Source organism: Vollenhovia emeryi, unplaced genomic scaffold, assembly GCF_000949405.1.
Source record: "Vollenhovia emeryi isolate VEMERY1.0 unplaced genomic scaffold, V.emery_V1.0 DF939554.1, whole genome shotgun sequence".
NCBI classification, from domain to species: domain Eukaryota; kingdom Metazoa; phylum Arthropoda; class Insecta; order Hymenoptera; family Formicidae; genus Vollenhovia; species Vollenhovia emeryi.
In genome coordinates this window covers 9,351-17,735 of record NW_011966812.1, presented here as the reverse complement: position 1 = coordinate 17,735, position 8,385 = coordinate 9,351, and positions in this window count along the sequence as shown.

Here is an 8,385-nt window from a genome sequence, read left to right as displayed (position 1 = left end):
AGCACCAACCAGCTACAATGGCTGGTCCGGACTAGGCTTGTAAGCTCGTTGCTTATCGTTGTGTAATCGTTATCCGGACTGCTCCTTTATTATAACTCAAAATTTTTCTCTTCTCGAAAATACGAGAGATGAGATCGATTAGGACACAAAATTGGTTCCTATTTATATTTGTATCCATCGAACATTATTGTTATTGGGAGCATTAGCAAATCATAGCAACGATCAAGTTGAATTTTACATACGAGTTTCTTCGGCTTCTAGTGGATGATTCTGAAGCTTTCGGAAAGCTCAGGTATTTTAACGAAAAGTCACGATCTGAAACGAGTGGTATCACGAGATACTGTAGTGTCGCGGCAAGTACATACAAGCGTAGCTAGAACCGCATGCGTGAGACCGACCGTGTAGTTTACGCGAGTGTACACGAGTTGACAGGCACTCAGATTTTCAGATCCAAACAATGTGTGGTGACCGTGCACTTGACAGTGACGTACGCGGTCGTCACAGTACAGTAAAATTTTAAATATTCAATTTTATAGTATAAGAAAAATATATTTTTACACATATTTCTTGGCAGTAAAAAAACATTTCTTATTTTATTTTAGTAATGTAATATAACGTCATTATTTATATTTTATATTATATTAAATAAGTGTCATGGCATATAGAAACATTTAAGCAGTAACCAATCACAATCATAAACGTAAGGCAAAAAGAAGTAACCAATCAAAATATTGATTTGCTTATTGCTTATGTTTTATTACTTCGGTTTTTCAATATGCCACAGCTTAAAAGTATCAAAGATAGCAAACAAATGGAATATAATAATATGAGTATACAAAGTTCGGAGAAGTGTAATAAAGTAGAGACCAGGACCCCGTGGTTCGTCATTCCCACAGTATTTAAAGACTCCAAACCCTCTCTACCTATATGATCTTCTCTTTGTGTGCGTGCGTGCGCGCGTGCGTACGCGCGTATTGTAAAACCAAAGTGACGACTGTTCCACTTAAAACGTTAAAAACAAGTTCATATTAGAAAATAAAATGTTTTATTTTTATTGATGAAACATCAGATATAACTGACGATAAATAGATGACATTTTATGTTCGACACATTGTGAGATTTTAGATGTTGAAAAACATTGGTAAAATTAATTGATATTGATGCACGACATTGTAATAAAGAAAAATTATTCAATGTATTTCAATCTAAAATGTATAAATGGTAGATTTAATTTTTAAATATTGTTGCCCTGTCATGCGATAATGCATCTGTCACGATAGGAAAATGTTTATCTTTAAAAGAAACTGGAAGAAAAATGTAAACATTTATTAACATTTTCATGTCTTTGCCATTATACCGACACCAAAAGTAGGTAAACCAAAGACCGCTAGTGAATATAGACTAATTAATATCCTGCCGATTTACGAAAAAGTATTAGAGCTTGTAGTTGTTGTCGGGTGCGTTATCACCACTGACACACGTTAATTGCCGCGCCACTCCGTGCGCGGTGTCGAATTTATTTGATAGCCTCTCTCGAGAGGTGTTCTCTTACGAGAACAGAAAGGATTCTTTTGGGAGATGATTCTGGTCGGAGGTCACTCAAAGAAGGCACCGTTGAACTATCACTGTTTAGCTGTATTTAACTGAACGTTACACTGTTGGTGTGTTCCGTTGTTTTTTCATTCTACGATGTCTTGCCCATATGGTTAGACCTATGATGCTAGCAATAATTATCGTGGTACCCGAGCCTATTGAGTACGTAACGTATCTGTTTGAAAGAATGCTTTGATGCTCTCGCTTTAGTAGCTGGTGCAGATATGTATTTTCCATACCATTACGCCGCTGCTCGATTAGACTTTTTATGTATCCCCATACAAAAAAGTCTAATACATTCAGATCAGGCGACCGTGCCGGCCAGGTGATAGGACCACCACGACCTATCCACCTATCCGGATAACGCGTGTTTAACGGAAAATGAAGTTCGTGAAGCAATTGTTGCGCCTTCAATACCATTACACCGGTACGGCCGCCGTACGCGGTGCGCGCGCCTCTTATTGTTAGTTCCCCTCGACGTTCCCCCTCCAGACCGGCGGAGTGACGGAGACAGCACTTACCTCTATATCGTTCTGTCCTTTAGAAGATGCGGACAACTCCACTCACAGAACGCTGGGTCTATATATATATATACATATGTCTATGCTTGTGACACGTGTGCGGAACGGGAGGTTAGGTCGGTGTGTGTTGACGGGGCCGCTCAGCTCGCGGATTCTTGTACCGGTTCGTGCTCATTACGCATCGAACCGTGGTGGAATCGGCACTCAGCTCGTGCCTCGGAAGAGAGGAAGCGGTCGCTCAATACGCGGCCTGGGGTAGACACTCAGCTCGTGCCGTGCTAGGTTAGGTGAGTGATACCGCTCAACGCGCGGTTCTGGGTACCGGGTCCGGCTCAATACGCCTTCTCCGGGGAGGCGACCTGCTCAACTCGCTGGTCGGAGGATTCTGGTCATTCTGGTTCTCTCGCCTCGCTCGGGCTCTTTTATACAGTAAGTTTGTGGGCGCGGGGTAAGAAACGAGACGGGGGAAGAGCGCAAGGTGGGGAGCAACGTTGCTCTTTGTTGTCACGTGTTACAATTTTAAACCCATTGGCATTGAAAAGTGGAAAAAAAATTTTCGCATGAAAACAAAGCTTCCTCTATGAGGAAGCAAAAAGGGTTTATTTTGTGTTGCTGATCCAAACTTTGAAAAAAATAAAAAAATAAACTTAATACGGGTCAATTTTGATCACGATTATATTTTTAAATTAATCAATAGATCGATGCATTTTTGGAAAGAAAATGTTTTTCGTAAGATGAGAGATTCTATTATGAAATAAAATTTTTATAATTTTGCATATATATACAATATATTTCCGTTTTTAAACACGTACGATGTACATTTATCTATTACAAATTTTCTTCTCTTTCGATAAGGCTATATTTTATCAACAGTTTTCTTATCAAGTATAAGAAATACACTTTTGTCATTTTTTGCAAACATATTCTTTTTATTAAAATTAAAATGTTGTTTCGAGTTCTCTATCTTGAAAATTAAAGAAGATATATATAAAAGCAGCTTTATAAAGCTGCATATAAAGCAGCTTTGTATTAATCTTTCGGTCCTATACGATATAATTATTTTATTACCATATTTTTTATTAACTCTGAGAAATATAATTTTATAATTCTTCCTAAATACATTTTATATTCAAGTACTTTTTTATCAACGCTATGTTTTTATAACAGGCTCTTGAAGATTGATCAACGAAGCTGCTATTTTGACGAATGAATCAATATATGGGGCATTGTATAGCGATCTATCGCGTAGCGTGTTGTTCTAAGATAGAAAATTCTCTAATCCTTCTTATAACTCGTTCAACGCGAATTCGTTAACTAGCGATACGTTTTGTTAAAAGCACTTCCTCTTTTGTGGATTTTTGTTGCGAACGGAAACAGAAGGTGGTCAAACGAGTTCCATGTGTTTTTTGTGTAAAATACATTGAATCCGTTTAAATCCTCTATCCGCCACAAGGGCACTTTTCTCTGGCAATATACTCATAATTCCACTTTTTTCAAAAAGTTCCACATCACTTACTCTTCCTCCATATCCTCCAGAAATAAAAATTATAAATCCATCGGGAGATATACAGATTAAATATTTTATTGTATTACATTTTCATATTCCGACCAAGTCAAAGCCTGATGTAGAGCATTCGAAGGTTTTTCAATTTGAATTTCGAAGCAGTCGACGATACCAACTACATTACTAAAATTTAGTCGAAATGGAATTGGTAGTGCTTCTTTCAAACTATCTTTGCTTGGACAATAAATTAACGTTTGTAATACATGAGCTATTTTTTGAACATTTCTATTAAAAATTTTACTCGCTCCTGCTGCAGACAATCCAAATTGATCACCTAGTCTTCTAAAAGTATCATTTTTTCTAATTTTCATAAATATTAATTTTATACGATCGGTAGGAACGCCAGTCAATATCTGTATTTCTTCAATAATCCATAACCATTTGCTTGGAAGTCTCCAATGTAATTTTTTTAATCAGAAGAAACGAAATAATTAGTTAGTCGTAAAGCCGTTCTCTTCATTTCTAACTCTTTTTCTTCAAGTAGATTAGATATTTCATCAGTCGATGGTTGATATTCGCTATGACTGGAACTAGTAACACAGTTTTTGAAGTAGTAGTAGTAGCTTGAGACGCACCGCTACTACTTTCAAAAACAGAACCAATAATCGGTGAACATTGTCCGTCTACCGTAAGTGGTTTCGCTAAGCATTCTGTGTCAGATGCGATAGATCTACATAAAACTCCTTTACTTCTATAATATTTTTTGATAGGTTTTACATTATTTATGTTATTAATAAAATCACTGTTGAGAATTTCAATTTGATTTCCATTATCTTCCTTTTCATTTGGTATATTTATTACTTTCTTCATTGTCTTTGTGAATTGTGTACTCGACTGTGGAGTTGTATTAATATAATTAATTTCTGATTCATTTTCAACCAAGGGAATTACAGAGGTGATTTTATCACTTTTGGCACATGATTTTTTAAATTGTTTTAGAGGTTGTCTCGGATTACTTTCAAAACTTGATGCAGCATTTTCAACATTCTTTTTATGCTCACAATCATCTTCTGATTCCGCTGAAACTTCTGTTATTGTTCTTTTTAAATTTAATTTTTCTGCAGCAAATCTAGGCTTGGAACTTCTTGTTGTATTACGTTGAGGATGACGATCAAAAATATGAGGCACATCTTTTTTTAAAATAATTGGTCCTCCCATCGTAGTAAATCGTATGTAGTTTTCCATATCCTCTTTCAACCGAAACGAAATAATGTATAAATACTTTTAAATAATTTTGTTTATTATTATTTTATAACTTTAAAAACTTGATGTAATTAAAAATTACACATTAAAACATTTTCAAAACAATACTTTTTTCTTTAAATGTTAATAACAATCTACTCATTAAAATACGTGATAATACAAAATAAATCATTTAGAGGTTAGAAAGAGAATATATAAAGTAACGAAAATACAATATAAAAATACAGTAATTGTCTAATATTTACATTGAAATGATCTTCGCAACAGTAATAACATGATTTTGTTGGTTTATCTCGATGAGCCGCTTGAAACCATAATTTTCTTCTCTTTTCATCCTGTGGCATTTGTACAAAAATTTTCTGCGGAGTCTTTATTTGTGTATTTGGACACAAAGGTACGAAGCACCAACGGTATTTTCTTTTAGCACTCGTAATAATGATTTTTTCAATATTAAATAATATTACAAAACACCATAAATAATTTCTTTATCAAACGCTCGTCTCACATGTATGACGAATCGTACATTACGTGACGTCACGCGCGAGTTCGTCTGCTTTGGCGCGTTTTCATGACATTCAAAAATTGTAATTTTTAATAATTTTTTTCTCGGTAATTTTAACGTTTAAAAATCTAGGGGAAAAAAATACTATACAAATGCTTTGTAACGTACGTGTAAATCAGCATAAAACTTTTGAATTAAGACTTTTAAATCTAAAATAAATCAGAAGAAAAAATAATTGAACTCTTACAACGCATATGGGCATACCAATGATATTAGGCTTGTTTTCTGTTCCTACACTAGTGAACTAGTGCAATAAATTGGAGTAAGACAAGCATATTTTTTCTCATTCTAGCTTACTGCACTAGTTCACCAGTGCAGGAACAGAAAACAAACCCATAGATTAATAATCAAGTTTCTCCGTGGGAGACATCGCGATCGTCTATCGTATTACAACCCGAGCGAAGCAGGTACCATGGTAGCAGGGATAACTGTTGCCAGGGTGGTGTTTCGAACTGAGGACACCTTCCTCCTCCACTTAAAATATCGTGGGGAGATTTAACTATAAATATAAGGAGAATCTTCGGGACAGTAGCTTTAGTTGCTTTTAGCTTTAAGCTTTAGCTGTTCAGCTTTTCAGCAGAGTCTTTAGACCTCAGTTCAGTGTTCAGAGTCAGACAGTTTTAGATTAACAGACCTAAGACTTAGTTGTTTTAACTGTTGATTCGAATTTATTCCGATTCAAGGAATTGTTCACTTTAAAATAAAGTAAGCTTTAGTATTAATTAACAACAGTTCATTTCAACGAAATCCTCCATTTCATCTGATCGCTGCCTAATTGTATGGCGAATAGATTTCCTAAGTCAATTTGATCGCTGCCTATAGAGTGGCGGACAAAGCATCAATCTCCTATCTTTATCCTTATGACAAGAAAGAAAGGCGGAAAACGCGTACAACTCAAGAGAATTAAATACCAAATAAAGGAAGCCTTATCTTCTAACCAAGATCCAATTTCCCTATTTGAAACACTGAATAAATTACTATCTGAGTTAGAAAACAAAGAACAAGTTCAAAAATAATTAAGATCAAATTAATCATTAGATTCACACAATCAAGTCCAAATCCCCGGTAAAGCACTTAAATGTGTTGACCGAAAAACGGACGAAACTTTGACTTTGTCAGACCGTGACAGAACGACTTTTTTTGGTGACAGCGGTGGGATGATAAAAGATTGTGTGAAAAGAACTCATACGAACAGTGACATTAGTGAAAATGCCGTTGACGCATACTCCACCCAACGAATCAGCAGAAGGAGCCGAAATACAGCTGAATGATCTACGGGCAGTAATTACTCAACAACAACAGGTAATTCAACAACTTCAAATGGCTCAAAATCTACAACCTCGACAACAGGCTTCAACATCAGGAATTCCTGCCACGACAGAAGGAACATGGGGTAATTATTTGCATTTTTCAATTAGAGATGCACTAGAAGCAGTGCCAAATTTCGATGGAACGAACATACAGTTCGTATATTTTGTCGACGGATGTGAGGAAGCACTCAGCATGGTATCTCCTACTCAAGAAATGAATCTAGTTCGGGCAGTGCGAAATAAATTAAAAGGCGACGCGCATAGATCTATTCTTGGAAAAACCTTTAATAGCATGAAAGAATTAGTTGAATTTTTAAGAACAAAATACGGACTTAGAGAGACAGTTTATGAAGCTCAAGGAAAATTAGCCTACTTATGTCAAAAGAAAGATGAAAAGGTAGTTGCATATGGAAATCGCGTTCGGGAATTAGGGAAACGAATTCTTGACGCACAAAAAAGAGAAACCGGGAAAATAAGTACGGAATTTCAAGATTCTATTGATAAACATTTAAAAATGAGTTTCTTGCGCGGATTGCATAAGACAATTGTAATAACAAAAGAAGGAACGTTCGACGAAATAGAAAGCCGTGCAATCGAGGCCGAGAAGGAATTAGAGACCATCGATATGATAAGGCGAGTCGTCCTCGCAGAGAATGCGCCTACTGAAAAACGAGCCGCGGTGCGACGCGTAGAAGGTGAGATCGTGAGTTGTCAGTATTGTCACAAACGAGGTCATACAGCTGACAAATGTTGGCAAATCAATAAACCGCAGGGTAACTTTAATCAAAATTAAAATCAAAGCAAATCTAACTTCAATTCACAAAAGAATACTAACAATGAATTTAATCAAAAAGCAACACCATCTTCAAACCAAACGCCAAATTCAGCTAAACCAAATTTAAATCAGACTGCAGAATTAACTTGCAGGTATTGCAAAAAGACCGGACATATTTTAGAAGAGTGTCCTAAACGAATATATAATAACAGTATCCGACAGAATGCTCAAAATCTGGGAAATGGACAGACTCCCGTGAGGGCAGGGGCAACTCCGGGAAATGGCAAGATTCGCCCCGCGCGAGCAATTACGGGGGAACCCGAATCCGAGAGCGAACAGTAAATATAACTCAAATAGAAGTACCATCGATAAAATTAAATAGTCAAAATTTTACACAAAATTTAAAATTTTTGGTATACAGTGGATCAGGACCAAATATAATTAAAAGAAATTTTATAACTTCAAACACCCTTGTGGATAGAGATGAAATTTTGAAACTTAGTGGGATTACGACGCATCATGTGACCACCTTAGGGCTAGCACAGATAGACATCTTAGGACGTCCAGTCGAATTTCATTTGGTTAAAGATAATTTTCCTATTCCGCAAAATGGGATATTAGGATCAGATTTCTTTAAGCAATTTCAAGCAAAAGTTAACTACCAACAAAATCAGTTAGAATTAGACGGTACTTTGATTCCTTTTGAAGAAAAAGAAGAAATCTTTGAAATTCCTGCAAGATCAATTTCTGTTATGCATATTAAGATCGCAAACCCAGAATTAAAAGAAGGATATGTTCCTCGTTTAAATGTAACGGAGGGAGTTTACTTAGGAAACGCTCTCGTTACCGTAAGAGAC